This window comes from Ostrea edulis, chromosome 4 (assembly GCF_947568905.1).
Source record: "Ostrea edulis chromosome 4, xbOstEdul1.1, whole genome shotgun sequence".
Classification (NCBI taxonomy): domain Eukaryota; kingdom Metazoa; phylum Mollusca; class Bivalvia; order Ostreida; family Ostreidae; genus Ostrea; species Ostrea edulis.
The window spans coordinates 78976113-78997647 of NC_079167.1; the positions used below are offsets into that span (position 1 = coordinate 78976113).

At 34.5% G+C, this 21535-nt stretch overlaps 1 pseudogene; it reads right to left on the bottom strand.

Annotated features, from left to right (window-relative positions):
• Positions 1 to 740: 740 nt before the first annotated feature.
• LOC125682710 (receptor-type tyrosine-protein phosphatase epsilon-like) overlaps positions 741 to 21535 on the bottom strand; it is a 49298-nt pseudogene continuing 28503 nt past the window's right edge.

Below are 21535 nucleotides of genomic sequence, written 5' to 3' on the forward strand. Positions count from 1 at the left end.
ACGGAATTATCCGTAGTCAAAATCAGCGTGCAAAGAACGGCCTAACAATCGGTATGAAACACGCTAGACAGCATCCAATGATAGGATGTATTGGTAAACTAGATCGTTAGAACGACCATAGAGTTGGCAAAATACTGACGTTAAACGATACTGTTGACACCCATGCACTATCAACTTGTCGTCAGTAGCTTGCTTCTATTTGAAAACTGACCATACGCAGAACAAGCTCTGGCGTATCATACCGATTGTTAGGCCGTTATTGGAACACTGATTTTGACTACGGATGAATCCGTATCCAAGGGACCAAGAAGTGGAACAAACAGCAGCCTAGATTTTTCTCATTACCCCGATAGATCGTCGATGTCTCTCTATCCCCCGCACATTTGGAACTAAACAAGACCAAATCCAAACAGTTCTAAGGGTTGCAACAATGTGTTTTAAAATCAAGATACGAGAAAATAGGTTTTTTTTATATCCTGCCGGTTAAAAAGTATCCCAAAGGAAGTACTGGCTTTTTAAAAGTGGGCTTTCTCCGAGTAATACTATTTTTCCAAAAGACCTTGATTTAAAAAATGAAACATATACATGTAATTAATTTAAGAAATGAAACTTATAATTCTTTTCTTGATGCAGGTATCACAGGAAAAATTGGATGGACAACTTTTTCATTAATGCGCTACAAGTTTCATTTCTTGTCATTTAAATATGTGCTTTTTAAATAATAAAACAAAGAGTTTCTCTCATAAACAAGCTTTAATCAACTTGTATGAAATGGCGCGTAGGAATACATGAAAGTAAGAATGTAAACAGCAACAAAAATGGCTGACGGAGTGTGATTGGTCAGGTAGAGTTACTGTGCGGAATTAAACGGATCAGACGCCAAATTAAAGGTACAATGCTTTTCAAAAGCTGAATGAGATATAAAGGAAGAGAACAAGCGGTGACTGGATGTGCATGTGTATGCTGCATTGTATTTGAGGAGACGTTGAATACTGGTTTTGTCGTGGGAACGGTGTGATTCGACTCAGCTCCATTTCAGTATCAAATCTCTATCGATTGCATGTTTCTATTGGTCCCATAATGTAATGCGTTTTATGATCAAGGTGAAGGTCATATGAGTACTTTGACCTTGATGTTAGTTTGTTGCCTATTAGTCTTTTCATATGAGAGATCCCATGTCTCTATCAATATTGGTTGCAAAGTTATACCAGGTTTTATATTCATGGCCAGAGGTCAAGGTCACTGGGGTCCTTTGACCTTGATACTAGTTTGTATGCCCTGGCATCTTCTTCTCATTTCCGAAGATCCCAGGACGCTATCATATTTTTTAAAGTTATATCTCTTGAATTTTGGAACTAATTTTTTCACACATAGTTCTATGTTGGACCCACCCCCATAATATAACTTAACCCCATTTAATCTGAAAACAAAAACATTTCTACAAAACTAGATATATTGCCTGATCACATCCTTGAGTTTCTAATACTTTCATCTACTGGTTACGGACACCGGTTGCTAGCTTTTTAAGGCAGAAGAACAAGAAGCGGAAGAATAGTTAATAAGAGACAAGCAAATACAATACGTGAAGTGTGTGAGTTAATAATACCAGTACATATATAATACTGGTCTCCAGTGATTGAAAAAAAATCTTCAATGTGTTTCCATTGTTATTAGGAAGAAAGCTGGTTGATGTAATTCATTGTGTCCTCGGCAAGTCGCGTACACTGTGTCATTTTGGAGATGATCAGCAATGGCCTCGTAACAACACTGATATTATTCCTGAAATTAGAAAAACACGGAGTTCTCTGTACATTTGATGTGTAAAGGAAAAGAAATCGTATTTAAAAATTGAGTGGAAAATGAAAGTATTTCAATTATATGGCCGTCGGACTTGGAGTTGTCTTGTGATTGTAAATATGCCCACCTCTGTATCCATGGTAAGTTGTTCCAGAGCATTGAATACAACCAAGAATTATCCACATCGCTTAGCCCCATCACTAAGTAATATACAATTTTATCTCATTACTCTGATGATAATAGAATTTATGAATTGAATTCATTTGCTATGCGACAAAATGACTATTTTCTGAAAGATTTTTTTTTATTAGAAGCGATATATAATCTCCACAAGTGTTATACCGGGTATATTTGTGCTATTTCTAGATTAAGAGAGTAGTTGGTTTACCCTTCACCAAATTAGCCTTTCTTTAATCCCCAGGTCTTGATCTTCGATTAATTCTTAAGATATTACATATGTTTGCAAAAAAAAAAAAAAAAATCAAAATCAAACCTCGACAGAACCAAAATCCTTCCCTCCGGGTGGGTCCTTTCCTCCACTCTCGCTTCGTTGATGAGATCAAGTAAAACTCTCCGGTTTGAGGAGTCGCTTTCTCCTTTCCAGCTTTTACATTCCAGTACGCAAACGTGCATATCACTAGCTCCCTGCAATCACGTGTTTGAGACGAAACGAATCTTGGATTATAAATACCAAACAGTACTTCATGAAATGTAAAAAGAAAATTTCATCAGAAAACTTTGTAAATGGACACCTGTTGGTGCAGAGTAATGCTAGTCTTGGTGACTGTGTTCGTTTGTGTACAATCTGTCATTTTAGTCGTGAATGCTCCAACCGTTTTGCTTTCATTTTTAGCAGGAAGCCAAAGTGAAGACTGAAAAAGAAAACACAAACTATGGGCATGGCTACAATAACGAAAGGATTATACAATACAAAATGTGAAGCTCATGCCAATCGTAAACCGTCTTGAAGCATGTAAGTAACTGCAATGACTGGTTGGTTTCTGAAGTTGCACAAGGAGTGTATGGTATTTTCGTCTAGACTGCTTGCATTTTGTAATTACATGTGTTTATGTCGAGTTGAAAGATCGGGAATTTAATCCAGAAATAGAGTACAATGAAACAGCATAAATTTATTACATGTACATTTACAAAGTTACACACACTACTTATGTTACCGAACGTAACCTTTGAGTGTGAGATTTAAACCGTTATTTATAAAACAATAACGCTAAAATGAAATCCGGGACAGTTTTGAAAATTTACTGTGAGGTTTACACCCGAAATCAATACAAATGTATAAAACACATACAAAGTAAAATTTCCAAATTTTCTTTAAAAACTATGAGGATTATCTCTGTTGTAATTCTGAGAAACTCATCCAAACCATATAGAAAGGAGATTTTGTAAACTTAAACATGTACTCACTCATTCACACTACATAGAAATGATAGTTTGTAGACGTAGAAAATGTACTCACTCATTCACACTACATAGAAAGGATAGTTTGTAGACCTAGAAAATGTACTCACTCGATACTACGAACCCCACCAAACCTTTCTATTTCATAACTATTAGTAGAATGATATATGAGCATTGTCATCATATCAATAAAAATTTAATAAATCACATATCGTAGAAGTTTCAACAGTTTAAACATCGAAATTCGTTAAATTGGTATGCATACAATGATACCACTTTCCTTTTCTTACTCCAATTTAGCGATTGAGGTCACTCTACCCAAAATGCCCTCACCTACGGCATCACAGTACAACGTTGTGATAGACATAAAAAAATCTTCATAATTAATATTCATGTTCAATGGTGTTGCTTTTGAAACATCTTTGGCACAATTTACAAGGCCAATTTCTTTCTTGTTTGAATTCAGTAAATAGACTAATGAAAAAGTGAAAATAACGAAGAGTGACCAATGTAATAAATCCTATAAAGAATACAACATTTAAGAAAAGGACAAACACGTTCACCTGGACAGATTGGTCAGAGGTGATATCGGATGCGAAGGAAGCATTTCCTTTTGACCAGTCACATCCGCCATTTTGATCAAGTAAACGGAGTAATCCGTAGTCAAAATAAGTATTTAAAGAACGATTCTAGACAATTTTCCACCTAATGAAGTGTGGCAGGGTGATCTTTATATTTAATTGAATTTTCTACATTTTTCAATACTAAGCTGTGCTATATTAATTGAATGAAATATATTCACAACATTCTATTGGCCAGGTTTTTTTTGTAGGAATTCACTCACTCTAGCTAAAACCAGTTTAATAACTTTTTCTTCTATAAATAAGTTTCGCGGGCTATCTTCATCAGTGCATTATATGTATAAACTCGGTTGTGGATTGTTAATCTATATAAACTCTAATAAACATGTCAAATCCTTAAATCATCATTGTTTTACCATAAGTGGTACTGTCTCTGGTGATATAAGTATTGAAGCACACTAATTGTTATGAACTGTGTTTCTTCTTTTTTTTTCCTTAAAAGGAAATCGACAATACAAGCAGGTGTAACTCTTACTTGCTAATGCAATGCCATTGTACATATATCTCTACCATTAAAATGACCTAAAGGGGCAACGCCAATAATTTCCTGGCGCTCTCTGATCCATAGTGTGTACACCGTACGGAAACATTATAATAATGACGAAGTGAAAGTACACATGAATACAAACCGAGTGTGTCGATAAAAAGAACTCCCGTTTGTGTTCCGTTTATTTGATTGCATGGTTTTATACAGCTACTGAAAGAATATGTGTAATAAAGTTTCTGTTAATCTTAATGTCTAGAAAACTTTGATAGTATATTCTGAAGTAATGTTTACACTTACCGAAATATTCTTGTTGGGAGCGGTGTCGTTTTCACTCGTACCAAAACGATTTCATACCCGATTATTTTCTTTTCTTATGTAATAATCACCCAGTATTTATTATCATCATTTCTTTGGAAATATTTGATTATATAAGTTATTTTCAGTATGAACAATATAAAGTGCTGACAAAGATCTTAATTTAGATGACGGTCTGTTAATTGTCAAAGAGTAACGTCATAAATTGTCACCAGAACGTCGTAATTAATTCAGACGCATATGCTATTTTAAAAACCTCTTACGGAATGAATAATCAAAATATTGTAAAACGAAAGGTATTTTAAGAAAGTATGAAGTCTATAAATATATTCTACAGCAAAACGTTTTTGTTTTTAGCATGGGCCATTTTTGGCACTTTTTGAACCAGGCTCTTTGTTTTAGAGGGAGTAGACCTATACATGTAGCTGCCCGTTGTGCCACACCTTAAGGTATAGATTTGAAATGTTTATTATTAACTGATTGATAATTATGTACGTTGAACTATTTTTTTTATCAGTATATTTCTCTACTATGAAATGGCCGTTTTTGATCAAGGACTATGAATTTTGTTAATTTTTGAAGTAAAGTAATAAAGTCGATCATGTACATTTCATTGGAATATTTTGACTTCTTTAAAGGGAAATACGAATATGAATTTATGTAATTGTATATTTTGTTGCATGTGTAACGTGGTGTGTGATTTGTTAATTTCAGATCTGCCATTGCCTTTAGTTCTTAATAAATTTAATAAAATCTACGTCGCTTGGTTATAGAAGGGTTGTGCAATATTTGCAAATTAGATCATTATAATGACCATAGAATTTACAAAATGCTGACTTTAACCGAGACAGTTGAAACTCACTAACAGCAACATATTTGTCAGTAGATTGTCTCGATTTAAAAATTGTTCATAGGCAGAATACGTTCTCGCATCTTGAATCAGTTACGAGACAAACATCACATGCAGATGATAAAGGAATATTGATACATAAATATGGGAAGTTCACGATGAAGAGGCTGAAGTAATCCCTTTTGCCATGAAGATTAGAATCAAATAATTAAATAAATGTTTCATGATTTAAAAGTGCACATTAATTTTAATCTCTCAATATTAAATTTTGATGCTTATGTCTAACATCGTAGAACTACAAATATTACACATGACGTCATTGTGACATCAGAATCATGCGCAGTGACTTGACAAATGATTGGTAAATGAAAAGATACAAGACTGCTCATTATACAAATTGCAGGATTTCTTCTCGACCATACCGATTCGATTTCCACCAACGGGCTCAGGGATACAATTGTAGGTGCATGATAAGCCTTCACAAGTCTCAGGAAGTCCTCTGTGTAATCTGGGATAGGATATTGAGCACTGATGAAATGGTCATTTCTTGTGAAAGACTGAAAATGAAAATGAAATGAAAGACAGCATGCAGAACGTATCTATCAAGTACACTGTACATATTGCTGTATCTAATAGTTGCATTGAATGTAAATGATTTATAGATCATTCTCATGTCACATGTTACTGTACAAAATCACAAATATCGTTCTAGAGTATCCGACAAACTGTTCAAATCATTCAGGCTAAGATATGCCGATATTTTATTAGAGACTCATATATACATGTAGAATCACCTGAAATTCAGCAGAAAGTGGCGATTTATTGGCTACTTCTCCGAGATTGAAGTAACAGGAATGATCCTGGAATTCTCGTAGAAATGTCTTGGTTGATACAGACCTTCCTTTTCCTCGGAATGATTCAAGTAACGCCAAGTAGACAACTCTGTATTGATCCTTAAATATGAATTGTATTATAAATGGGTATTAAAAAAGCTGATTTTCTCTCTTTATATTATTTGTAATGATCTAACATTCTAAACTAACCCAATACACATATCTATATGAAAGGTAAAGACACCGAACAGCAATCAATCTCATAACTCCCACAAGCAATACAAAATAGATAGGTGGGAAAACACGGAACCCCGGACACACCAGAAGTGGGATCAGGCGCCTAGGAGGAGTAAGCATCCCCTGTTGAACGGTCACACCCGCCGTGAGCCCCATATCCCGATCACGCAAACGGAGACATCCGTAGTCAAAATCAGTGTGTCAAGAACGAGCTAACTATCTGTATGAAACGCGTCAGAAAGCACCTGACGCAATGACAGGTTCCATTGATGAACTAGATCGTTATAACGACCATATTACTTGCAACATGCTTACTTCAATCGAGACTGTTGAAACCCTGTGCCATCAACTTGTTTGTCAGTAGCTTGCCTCGATTTAAAAACTGACTATACGAAGAACAAGTTCTTGCATACCAAATCAGTTGAGAGCTATAAACACCATATGCTGGTGATAATGGAATATTGCTATATAAATATGGGAAGTTGACGACGAAGAAGCTGAAATCATCCCGTTTGTCATACAGTTAAGTTGTCAGTTTACCGTTAATGTCTACTTTCAATAAAATATCTAAGTATGAGGCAGAAGTGGACGACTCCGTGGTATTTTTTATTTCGAGCTCATAGGGATATATCGAATCGACATATGAATGAAAGTTATCATTGTCAATAGACAAAACGTCGTCGATATATCTAAATGTCGAATTGAAGGCCACAGCAAGATATTTTTTCTTCTCGCGTAGAAGTTTTTGAGTAAATTCTGCTTCATGTGAATATGGAAACATGTCACCTAACAAAGGAGCACAATTCGTGCCCATGGGAATATGATATGTAACACATCAAGGAATACAGGCATGATATAGCACATCTACCAACAATTCTTCACAGAAAATTGAATGCTACTAACCAGATCTAGGACTTTGATTTGGAAGTTCCGTCTGAATGAGAATTATTTGAAAACACCTGGACACCCATAAACGAGAACACATACGTAACAATTACCATTTCAATTGAAATTTATTATCTATAACCTATCATTGGGCCAAATGCTGTCTGACGTGTTTCATATTAAATGTTTGACCGTTCTTAGCACACTGATTTTGACTACGGATAACTCCGTTTACCTGATCAAAATATCCCGTAAAACTATCCACTAGGAATCAAAGAGAGTAAAACACAAACTTACGTCGCCCTGGATCATGTTAGCACGGCTGTTTCTCATGGTTTCTACATACTGCCGGATATTAACTTTCCCGGTTATCTCCCCTCCCTTATTAAGCGCGTCCAATGCTATGTACGTCCCTGTTCTACCAATCCCTGTACTGTATTGTTAAATAGAGGTAATTAGAAGTCTTCAATATAATCAACGGTTGAAATAGAAGTCATCAATATAATCAACGGTTAAAATGAAATTCATTAATATAATCAACAGTTAAAATAGAAGTAGTTGATATTATCAATGGTTAACATTCTAGTATATTAGACATGGATCTCAATTAGTCATGTATAGTAAAAGTATTTGATAAATAGGATTATTTTGGGGGAAAACCATTCAACAACAATGACATCATCAGCATGGTAAATTATATTAAAGGTAATCAAAGTTCGCTAAATCCTGTCTGTTGCGCGAAATTTTTAAAATCCAATTTCAGAATTTTGAATATATTTTGTGTCTTAGCTTGTACATTCCCAACAGTTTCTCATTGATGTCATGAAGTAATGTTATTTTCACACTGAAAATATCACTGTTATGACTTCGACAGTGTGAAGATATTCAGTGGATGAATTATACTATGTTGCTATTGAAAAATATGAAAGAATGAAGAGTAATACGCGCCTGCAGTGGACAAGAGTGTACTTCCCTGGATGTTCGACAGAAGTTTTCAGAACGTGTCGATGGAATACCACGAGAGCCAGCGGTTTTGGGACACCGTGGTCTGGCCACTGCGTGTAGTGGAACATACACACGTCACGCTCAGCTTTATCCTGAAATTAAACAGTTAATGATCACCTATATGGAGAGTTGGAAATATTGGATATATCTGTTGCAGAGAAAGGTGACGAAAAGGTACGTACTAAAATATTATAATTCATATAAATTGAACAAATTGTATACTGATGTTTCATAATCAGAATACGACATTTAAAATTCTGGATTCTGCCACCTGCATCATATTCTTCGAATCTCAATTCTTCACAAAATGGTTTGCATATTTTATCATGAGTTAATCTCATTATATTGCACTACAATTATGACGGGTAGACATGCTGTTAAAATGTTTTCAAGGATTTGTCTTTAGCCATTACGTAAAATGAAAGTTATATTCCATTCTTTTTACAAATTAGTTTAGCCATGCAAGTTAAGAAACTTTTGAGGATGCATTTCAGTCTTAGTTGTAAACGCCAACAGGTATATTGATATCAATCTCAGATCTACCCCAGCCTTAAGAAAATTTGTATAAACTTCCTGCATAAAAGAACTCTAAAGTTTAATCCTGTGATCATAGAGAAATGAATACCATCTTGCAGGTGTTTTACTCGTATATTACAAAATAATATCGGGAAATAAATATCAATATCCCAAATCACTATAACTTTGAGCTTCACTGTTTTTAAGGAAGATATGAGAGTTCTAAGCTCTTCAATCTTCAGTAGCTACACGGCTCGTACGAGAGTTATACCTTCCAGGTTCTAAAATTTTCGTATACTCTATCGAAACTTGCTAAAAACCTTTCTAAAAAATGATGAAAATGAAAACCAAATGTTTTTACAAGTAAAATAAATACATTTACCATATGGAATGCGATCTATTCCCATGATTTATCAATTAAATATAGGAAGGAGTAATATATTTTAACTTTTGAACAAGAAAGAAAATTTACATGTCCTTATGTTTTAGGAATTTTATATAAAATTCTATATAACCCTGCTGTGATAAAATTTAGAAATTCATTTCAAAATAAAGGATTATCTCCCTCATGCATAGCTCTTATTCTAAGGCGAATTTGACTCCAGTTTTTTTTTTTTTTTTGGCACTTTGTTTTTCCCTAAAAAAAGCTCTTACAAGTTTATTATTTCGGATTTCAAACATTTCGGTTGAACATCACTGAAGAGACATTATTTGTCGAAATGTGCATCTGGTGCAGCAAAATTGGTACCGTATAATTTTTACATTATGACCCCTGGATCGAGGCCTCTGCTGGTGGACTGTTAGTACCCGAGGGTCTCTACAGCCCAGTAACTAAGTACTTCGTTACTAGCTTGAAAATATGTATGTATATTTAAATGCTGTAATAAAATTTAGAAATTCATTTCAAAATTAAGGATTATCTTCCTCATGCATAGCTCTATCCTTGGACGAATTTGGCTTCAGTTTTTGGCATTCTAGTTTTCCTTTTAGCTCTTACAAATGTATTGTTATTTCGAACTTCCAAAATTTCGGCTTGAGCATTACTGAAGAGACATTATTTGTCGAAATGCGCATCTGGTGCATCAAAATTGATACCGTACAAATTTTACATATAAAACACTTATTAAAATTACATTGTATTATGCTAATTACGGTAAAACGTGCATACACCTTTCCTGATCAATACTGTCAGTACTAAATGTGCCTCTTAGAATTCAACTACATACAGGTATGTATACCAAACTCACTACTAAATGTACCTCTTAGAATTCAACTACATATGTATACCGAACTCACTAGTAAATGTACTTCTTGTCTTAGAATTCAACTACATTTGTATACCAAACTCACTACTAAATATACCTCCTAGAATTCAATTACATATGTATACCAATCTCACTATACTAATTAAATGAAGATTTATAGTCTTCAAACATGTATGGCAGCAGTCATGCAGAGTAGTTTTATCATGGTCATACTATCATGCTGTAAAGCATTAATTAAACTGATCCAGTTATTACAAAATTTCCGACATTACAACTGATACATCTAAAAACGAAACGTACCAAAATAAACATTTTTGTTTGGAAGTTAGTAAGGCTTTTATATATGCATGCATTTGCGATCAAGGTAGAAATTGTTAATTGTTACTTTTTAATGTTACAGTTAGAGTGGGAAATGGGAACAATCTAAGCTTTACCACATTAACTTTAGTAATATAGTGCAATTTATCTTCATCGTATGTTGTAAATTCCAAAATCTTGAACTATCCAGACACAAAATTAGGTAGCAAACTGTGAATTATACATTAGATATAAAGTATATTACACGTATGTTCATTCCAATATGTACTCCAAACTCAGTATATATTAGGATTTTCTCCATCTGATTCCTGTTATTCTCAGATTCATTAATTTATGTGGGAGAAACCAAGGGTTCACTTAATAAAAGAATATCGGGACACAGATTTCAAATTAATAATGGTGGTAACCAACTTCTTTACAAGCATTTTAATGCACCGGACCACTCCATCTTGTCCATGAGGGTAAGGATTTTAGAAAAAAATTACCATCACACAAACAATCCTACATTAAGCACCCCTTTCCGTAGACAACGAGAAGATCACTGGATCAGGACCCTAGGTACTGCATTTCCATATGGATCCAATGATAATGTATATGATGTGGGAAATTTGACTAGTCCACAAGGAAATAACGTTAATGTGATGAGACTCTTTCCCAATACCCAAAGACGAAAACACAGTCACGGACATAGTTCATATAAAAGACCAAGTATAAATGATGTCACGTTTGATTCACTTTTGCCTCACGTCAACAGACAATTTGGGTCCACATCATATTCGTACAAAACTTTACTCTATTCCATTGAGGGTTTTACATACGTTATTTGAAGAATCTATGGCTAGTCTATACTTGGATTTTTCAACACCTGAATATAGACTGAACTCTATGATTATGGATGTTGCCTACCACAGGCTCTATAAACCAGCACGGACCATGGATGATATTCCTTCCAAATCGTGCCGTCAGTTCCTTAAGCTCAAATTTACAAACAAAGGAATAGATGCCCTCAACATAAGCAACATTCTTCGTCATAAAAGGGTTTAGTCGTGTATTCCAACTTATTTCAAGTTCAAGTCTACACCCTGTATTTCCTACAGCTATACTTCTACTATTGCATCCAAACTTTTTAATTATAAACAAACTTTGCAGTGCATAGATATAGACCATCTTATACGTAATCCACCAACATGTTCTTGTTCTTCATCTTCTTTCAACTACAGTCCAGATGGACATGTCATTACTAGTGTTGTTGATATAGTTGAAAATGAGGACCTCAAATCACTTATTCTTAAAGGTCCTAAATACAGAGAACCTCGGTCTTTTAATTAGCGACAGAACTTCATCTTTATTATGAGTTCTGTCGAAGATTATGCCAGACGATGGGCTAAATATGAAAAAGAAGAACTTGATACATTGTCAGAATGGGTTAAAAGCATAAGAGGGATATTAAAATCCCGCATTACACACATGAAAACAAAAGTACGAACCATCTATCCTTCTGTGCTGAGTAAACCAGAAGTGATAAAAGAATTAGATAAGTTACATGAGGAATATGTTTTGGTTCCAGCTGACAAAGCTAGTAACAACATTGTCTTTGTTTGTAAGGCTCATTATTACAACTGTATTTTAAACGAACTTGCCATTAATTCCACTTTTGGTAATCATACTTATACTCCAACTGCCCTTTCAAAAGACGAAATTCTTCAAAATCATGCTTCAGTTTTAGATACATTTAATATTCCAGTCAATGGGTCGAATGAATATGAGTTACCATACCTATACTGGATTCCTAAACTACATAAAAACCCTTACAAACAAAGATACATTGCTGGATCCAGTAAGTGCTCTACCAAGCCCCTATCTTTGCTCCTCACGAAAATGTTAACAGCTGTGAAGGAGAAACTTTAAACTTACTGTGCGACTACATATGCCAGAAGTGGTGTTAATCAAATGTGGATTCTACAAAATTCTAAAGAACTTTTAGTAAACTTGAAATCACAGAATTTTTCCCAAATCAATAGCCTTAAAACCTATGACTTTTCAACACTATACACGACCATTCCTCACGATAAATTAAAGACTAGTCTTTTTGACATCATAGACAGTTGCTTCTTCAACAAAAACGTAAAACGGAAATATTCATATCTAGTGATCAGTCATTCAAAAACTTACTTTGTTAAACACCACTCTGATTCCACGCACAAGTACTCTGAAGTTGAAATAAAAAATATGCTAGAGTTCCTCATTGACAATATCTTCGTGGTCTTTGGTGATCAGGTCTTCCAACAGTCTGTTGGAATTCCCATGGGCACGAATTGTGCTCCTTTGTTAGCTGACTTGTTTTTATATTCATATGAAGCAGAATTTATTCAAAAACTTCTACGTGAGAAGAAAAAATCTCACGCTGTGACCTTCAATTCGACTTTTAGATATATCGATGACGTTTTGTCTATTAACAATGATAGCTTTCATTCATATGTCGATTTGATATATCCCTGTGAGCTCGAAATAAAGGACACCACAGAGTCGTCCACTTCTGCTTCATACTTAGATATTTTATTGAAAGTAGACATTAACGGCAAACTGACAACTCAACTGTATGACAAACGGGATGATTTCAGCTTCTTCATCGTCAACTTCCCACATTTATGTAGCAATATTCCATTATCACCTATATGGTGTTTATATATCTCAACTGATTCGATATGCAAGAGCTTGTTCTGGGTATAGTCAGTTTTTAAATCGAGGTAAGCTACTGACAAACAAGTTGATGGTACAGGGATTTCAACAGTCTCGATTGAAGTCAGCATTTTGCAAATTCTATGGTCGTTATAACGATCTAGTTCGTCAATACAACCTCGCATTGATCCAAATGCTGTCCGACGTGTTTCATACCGATTTTTGAGCCGTTCTTGGGACACTGATTTGACTGCAGATAACTCCGTTTACCTGATCAGGATATGGGGCTCACGGCGGGTGTGACCGGTCAACAGGGGATGCTTACTCCTCCTAGGCACCTGATCCCTCCTCTGGTGTGTCCAGGGGTCCGTGTTTGCCCAACTATCTATTTTGTATTGCTTGTAGGAGTTATGAGATTGATCACTGTTCGTTATTTTCACCTTGCATATATATATATATATATATATATATATATATATATTTAATTGCTGTTCCAAAATTTAGAAATTCATTTCAAAATTAAGGATTATCTCCCTCATGCATAGCTCTTATCCTTGGACGAATTTGGCTCCACTTTTTTGGCACGCTGTTTTTGGCTATATTTAGCTCTAAATCTTCATAGTTATCATAGTTATTTCGGATTTCAAAGATTTCGAAGTGAAATTTTCTGTGCTTTATATTAATTATATCTTCACTCAAGGCAGTTATGTTCCGTTTAAGAGTTCATTGCTATTTCTGTGCTTTATATTAAATATTTCGAATGCAATGTGTATCATGTATGATCCTCATAAATGTACGTTAAATAACTGTATCCCATTTCCATTCTCAATGACCGTGTAGCGTGTGCCAGCGTGGCGAGAATTCCATCGTCATCGAAAGCAAGTTTTTTTTACTTGCCTAGATGGTCGAGTGATCTAGCGCACTGGTCACATGCTGCTAGTAGATTTGTTCCGTACTTTCTATATCTATATATATATATATATATATATATATATATATATATATACAAAGCTCTAAAACTACCAACGACACGAACAACCAGATTGTCAAATTTTCGGGACGACCGAAATACATCTAGCACTACAACTGCACTAATCTACAAACGTACTTACAACGCATATTACATGTTTTTTAGCTGCTAGGCTTGCCAATCAATGTTAAAAGTGCCCCAAAAAGTTTACATGATAAATGATAGCATTAATTATATGATAAAGATTTACCATTCTATTTTCTTGATGTGCAACCTAGATAGGCTTCAGTACTATGTTGGAAACGTTAAAAATTGAAATTCCCGATATATATAGAGGTTGTCATGATGTGGAACTTTTTTGTATTCAAGACCACAAAAATCTGTTCTGGTTTTGATGAAATTCTAAGATCATCAAAGATGTGCATGTGGTAGATTTTACAAATAAGTAGACTGATGCCTTCTTGTCAAGCTGTTAATTACACTAACTATGTGAAGGGGAAATGTTTTTTTTTTAAAAAGCTTTTTTAGAAATTCCTGACCCAACCAAGTCACCTGAAAATAAAAGACTATATAAACTGTGAATCCATCGTTTGCGTAATGACAAGTTGACGTTCGAGACATTTGTATGAATAAACGTGTACCGTCTGCCTGGTTTGCGACTCTATTGACCGTCTTCTTTTCTTAATTTCTTCTTGCGAAAGAACGGACTCAAATCTATACGGCTCAAAACTTAACTGTTCGTTAGTTGTCATGTTTACGTACTGATGAAATAAACTGGAACCAACGGTGTGACGTCCTAAATCAAAACTTCAATGGCCTTTCTCTTAGCGACGGGTAATTTTAAATATATGAAAGATTAATATTGATTTAATTGTTAAGCAATCAATTTTGTTGTTAAAGTTGTCATTAACGATATAAGTAAGTGACACTTTATTCATAAAGGCAACAATGTGGTTAGGGTTGCATTTCCCTTTCAATTAGTATTATCCTTAACAGAGCATTCAAATATAAGTACAGAACTTTGGAGCGCTATATCTAATTGTCTTCATAATCATAGGTGTACATTTTCTGCATGACAATTTTAATCTTATTTTTGCAGATAATTCTGCTTCACATACTTTAATATAATTTTGGCCAGAGCATGACCCATTTTCTCAGCTGACTTAGAATATTTAATGACGTAAATTTGTGAGACTCACGGCGCAGTTTTGCAAGCGGAAGTGTCTGATGACGTAGTCTGCGTATACGTTTTCTTTTTGGTTTCGTATGCTGATGTTGCCTTTCGTTATCTTGTCACTGGAATTTGGCCAGTATTGGGCACATTTGTTCTGATAAAGATAGGGAAGAAAGTTTATCATCATAATGCAACTTTACTGCGAGTAAGATCACGTTACGTACATGTAGAGCCATGTGATCAGTTTATTATCACCTTATTGCATACGTACAAAATGTATCCTTTGTATGCATGTTATTAATGATTGATTTTGAATATATAATGCAGTGTGATATCAAGTGTCTCTTTCTAACCTTATTTCCCTCTTTGAGATTGGTCAGACAAACAATTACACTGATGTCTTCCTGCCAGACCATTTTCCAGAAATCAACAATTGTTTTTGATTTTGGTCCTGATAAATATAAACAGGCATATTGGAACACACCAAGGAATAAGAGTAAACAAATCATCAAAAGAAAATGACATGTCCAGTCGTCTATTTCAATGTTACAAATTCACAAAATATGTTGGAATAATAACGCACACTTGAAAATCGATATACGAAGATATATATTGTGTATTTACCTTGCGCTGCAATATACGATTTCTTTCCTTGCACATCCTGTGTCCATGACGAAATTGAAGATTAATATCATGAATAAAATTACTCATTGATTTTTCAACAATTTCAATCTGCCTTTCTTGTATAAAAACTAAATGATGGCTACTCATTTGCATTATATATGTAGATTTTATTTCTTTGGCGATACAGCGTTTTATTTGTGTACTTAATTAACATTAACCGCTAAAAAAAATCGATTCAAATCACTGACCTCAATATAATTCGCGTTAATGTAGTCTGACTCTTTTGGCGATGTTTCCAGAACAACACGTGAATGGTCATCTACTCAAAACAAAATATACACTGTTGATATTTATCACAACACTTATTACTAGTTGAAAGAACGTCAAATTAAGAAACTTACACGGTAAAATCGTGGTGGATCGGTTTTTGGTGGCATTTTCCTGTTTCTTTCCTTCATTACACGGGTGTAGTTCTCCTGTAGGAATTGTCTACACACCAGTGAATGAAACAACAAAATTGTATATGTAGAGAAATAATGTTAATACAATAAAAGTCTATTTGGAACATTAACAGAAAATATTTTTAAAACATCTTATTTCTGTACAGAATAGTGAGAACTGATTCTTAATCTTAATCTTTATTATAAGTCTTCGTCAAATATCTTGAACGACTTGATTTCACACTTACAACGAAAAACCTAATACAGGAGTTATGTTTTCAAAACAAACAAATACACCACCAATTTAAAGCCTCAAAAGAAATAACTCTAAAATGTGTACTACACCACATTCAGATATCAAGAAATTATAGACAACCAAGCGCAATATTTACTGAATTTCAAATGAACCATTCATATTCACGGTTTACACGTTACATAACTTTATCAATTAACAGATACGTACCATGTATTCTTCTTTAAACTTGGCATTCTGATTTTCAGACAAAACAACTATTGCTTTATCAAAATCCGCGACGGATATGTCTATTTTAGTATTCGTCGTTAGCATTCCCCCTTCAGTTTTTAATTCTAAGCCTGGGTTTCCGACTCCATGCATTTCCTTTTCTTCATGTCTTTTATCACCTGAAAAATATCATAACAATTGAATTACGACACCTGATGCTAATATAATATAATTATTCAACAAGATTTACTTTTTCCTGTGCTCAAATTTTCTTCTCAAAATAATTGATTTAAAAAACACAAAGATTTACAACATAATTACGTTAATATTGATTATTTGTCTCTGATTGATTGATTGATGTTTTCCGCCACACTCAACAAATTTTCAGTTATCTGGTGGCGCCCAGTTCTAACTTGATATCATTAACATGTAGGTATCTGCTACAGCAGCAGAATTACCTATTGTTAACGTTTCTGGGACAGAAGAAAACGCTACCGTCTCCGTGTCTTCATGTTTTCTCTCCTTCTTTCTTCTCCATCTACATCAATACAGGATTCAGTTTTAAATGTACGTTTTCTTTATATTTTAGTCTTAGTGCCTTAACAAATTCATTTTAACCTATCCAATAAGATGGAGTCATTCGACTACGTACATAATGTTCACAAAGGGAAATAGGTAAAACGAACATTATGTAATATGTTAACATCCACCAATAGATGAAGTACTAATACCGTATAAACAGTATGCCTGTGATGAGGACGACAATAAGACCTACGGTTCCTACCGCCCCTCCCACGGCTCCTGTTACTGCGCCAGAATCTGTCGTATCGGACTGTGCTGCAGAACCTCCTGACCACGAAGATTCTGATAATGAAAACATTCTCTCAAACGTATGATAACGGGAGAACAAATACAGTAGAGCACTTTGGTTACATCACCTATATGTAGTACAAGAGAAAACTTGGGGAAATGTATATATGTCAGAAACGTATTTACATTTAAAGCAATATATGCCGTAATTTTTGAAAATTATCGTATAATTAAAAAATATGTGTTTTATGTTATACACTTCATGCAAATCATGCAATTTGACTCAATTGAATGAAAAAGTAAGCAAGGTAATTTCTTATTTAATCATGTAATCTCTGAGTTGGATAGTGAATGCCCCATTTTGAAATATTCATGAGCACGTGACGTTGTACGCAGAATTTCTAAAGTCAACAATTACATGGCTTCGTGAAAGCGTGAATGGCCTGCATGCTGTTGGCGGAACACATTCAGCGATAAAAGACAGTCGGACGGAAACGGGGTAGAGAGAACAACTTTGAGCAATGGAAGGGGAGTTAAATTACATGTCTTGACATGAAATCACTGTTCAGTAAGAATGCATACCATAAATCCACATCTCCCATGGCATGCACTGGTGTTTTTAATAATATTTTTTGCGCTCGCTTGCGCACAACCACCATAAATGTCATTCCTTCATAAATATGCATTAGAAAACCACCCCCTTAGATTGAGTAGACCAGCACTCCATTAATACATGTATATAATTTGTCGAAAATGTCAAATCGTTTCATTTTTTAAAATAGTTTATTATACTGAAAAAAAATTGTTCTGGTTTTTAACATCGAATAAAATACATTTTAATACGGCATATATACATTTAAGAAGTGAAGATAAAGTACAATGATTTTATAAATTCAATAAATAGTATAAAATTGAGAACAGGTAAAATACGGACGCTGAAGAAAAAAACTAAAGCAAAAACCTTACTTTGATATCTTTTTTTATTTTGGGAGATATCAGACCAATAAATCTATGGGGTATTCTTGTTACATATACGAAGCCTGTAGTTAAAGTTATGAAAATATTTCACCTTCAAAGGTATCGATTTTTAGAATATATACATTGTAAAATATATGGGAAAATATGTCAATGCACACAAAATAATATATTGTTAGAAATAAAAAAATATATATATTGTTAGAAATAATAAGCCATTTTTCTGTAGCAAGGTTATCAATTTCTTTCCTCTACGTTTGTTCTCCAAAGTTTGAGGTAATGTTCATAATTCGATTAAGAGGTTTTGTAATAACCTTTTCTAGATATAATTAGCCAAAATATCTATAATTACATGTTTTATTGGGTTGAATTCTAATTTTTCTCAACATAGACAAATCTTGATAATTTGGGAACACCGAGTGTATGAAGTAATATTGAGCACAATATATTACTTCTAGGATTTCCAAATGTAACTAGACGAATTATTGTAAATATATACATGTAACCTAGATACATGAAGGTGAATATAACGAACAGTGATCAATCTCATAACTCCTATACGAAATACAAAACAAGCCAGGAGTGGGATCAGGTACCTAGGAGGAGTAAGCATCCCCTGTCGACCGGTTACAACAGCCGTGAGCCCTATATCCTTATCAGGTAAACGGAGTTATCCGTAGTCAAAATCAGTGTTTAAAGAACGGCTTAACAATCGGTATGAAACATGTCAGACAGCATTTGACCCAATGTGAGGTTGTATTGAAGAACTAGATCGTTATAACGACCATATTATTTGCGAAATGCTGACTTCAATCGAGACTGTTGAAACCCCTGTACCATCAACTTGTTTGTCAGTAGCTTGCCTCGATTTAAAAACTGACTATACGCAGAACAAACTCTTGCGTATCGAATCAGTAGAGAGATATAAACACCAGATGCAAGTGATAATGGAATATTGCTACATAAGTAGGGGAAGTTGACAACGGAGAAGCTGAAATACTCCCGTTTGTCATACAGTTGAATTGTCAGTTTGCCGTTAATAAAATATCCGAGTATGAAGCAGAAGTGGACAACTATGTGGTGTTTTTTATTTCGAGCTCAAAGGGAAGTGATACATTGCAATCGGATCTAAATATAAATATATAATCGAGAAGTTATTAATGTTATAGTAGAAAAGAACCCAGTAGAGAAACAAAACATTTACATGAATGATCAGAATGAACAAGAATGCTTCTATACCACAATTCAAACATCTCACCTTTGTCACAGAGTTCCCCGGTATATCCTGGATTACACCCATCGTCACATATCCCTGTTGTTCTGTTACATGGGAGGTAACTCAGGCACTGCCCACTACAGTTATACACACAATCTGGACCGTATGATTCTGCAGGACACTCTAGTAAAAATGTGTTACTTTCAACAAAGATTCACATTTCCGTTTCATATCCATTGCTACTTTCTTGTCGTATTTATCAAATTTAAAATATATTGGTATTTAACCATCAAATATTCCACAACGGTTAGTAAACGTGGATACTTTACAATTTAAGATAACGACAAATGAATTACCTGTGTTACAATGCATACCAGCCCATCCATTGCCACATCCATAGTCACATTGTCCAGTGGTGTGATTACAGGACAGGTTGTCTCTGCAGTGTCCAATACACGTAAATCTACACTGTAGGCCGTAATATCCAGCTGGACATGCTATAAAATATTTTTTATTTTGATGCGATGTACCGTGTCATATCTCAATTAAGGTAGAGACGGATGGCAACCACGTGATCAGTAAAAATCGTGTATTTTCACGTGAAATTATTTTTCGGGATTCCGTACACCGTCATAGAGTAGTTGAAAAACAAAAAGGGGTTCCGAAAGTACAAGTTGTTGCTGTGTGAGAGGGTCGTCTCGACGAAAGATAGAGAAATTTGGCCATAGTTTAGATTAGGAATACGTCAACGTAATAATAGTGGACCAAATGTTTCGTCCTTTTTACCTCACGAAATTCACTACTATGCATAGCTGCACTATGTAAACAAAGTTGTTGATGTAGCTTGATCGTGATGTCCGAGTGCTGCGAGTTTCTATACTGTTTATGTAGTCCTTCAAAGTTTAAACAAAGTTTCTTCTGAGAAGAGGAATTCGATAGATGCATTCAACGTGGACAACGAAATCATAATTTCGTTTGGTAAGTGAAGAAAATGGCAAATTAAATTTGTATTCAACCCACTTTTCCTCTGCTATTTCACAACGCGATTTTATAATAACATAGATCTATAAACGCACAACTTGGAGCTGTTTCATTTGTTTGTTCATTTATGTATTCCATATGTGCCCAAAATATAACTCCTACATGCACATGTAATTGTAGATGGATGTCATGTATATGCCAGATTTAAAAAAAAAAGCCAGGGCTCTCACAAGTTTGAGGGGGGGGGGGGTTGGTTGTGTTGCACTAAAATTCTAATTGGTATATATGATAGTACTTATAGTATCTTGAAATTTCATTGACCTAAGAGATGTTTCAAATCTGGGGTTTCATGTTTCACACAAGCATGTAGGTCTACAAAACTTGATTTAAAATATTTGTAAAATCACAAGCCCTCCCTCATAGGCAAATACATGTATTGTATGAAAATAAGATATGTATGTCCTTCTCTTGACCCTTGACTCGGTAAAGGAGACAGGTCTGATAAATCTAGAGTTAAGTTGTTTTGATATTATTAGAATGAATTGGCAGTTTATGAAAACATATCTGTCATCTCATATTGCAATATGATAATTGTGATGTTTATTCACCTCATTAAGGACCCGGGGGTGGGGGGG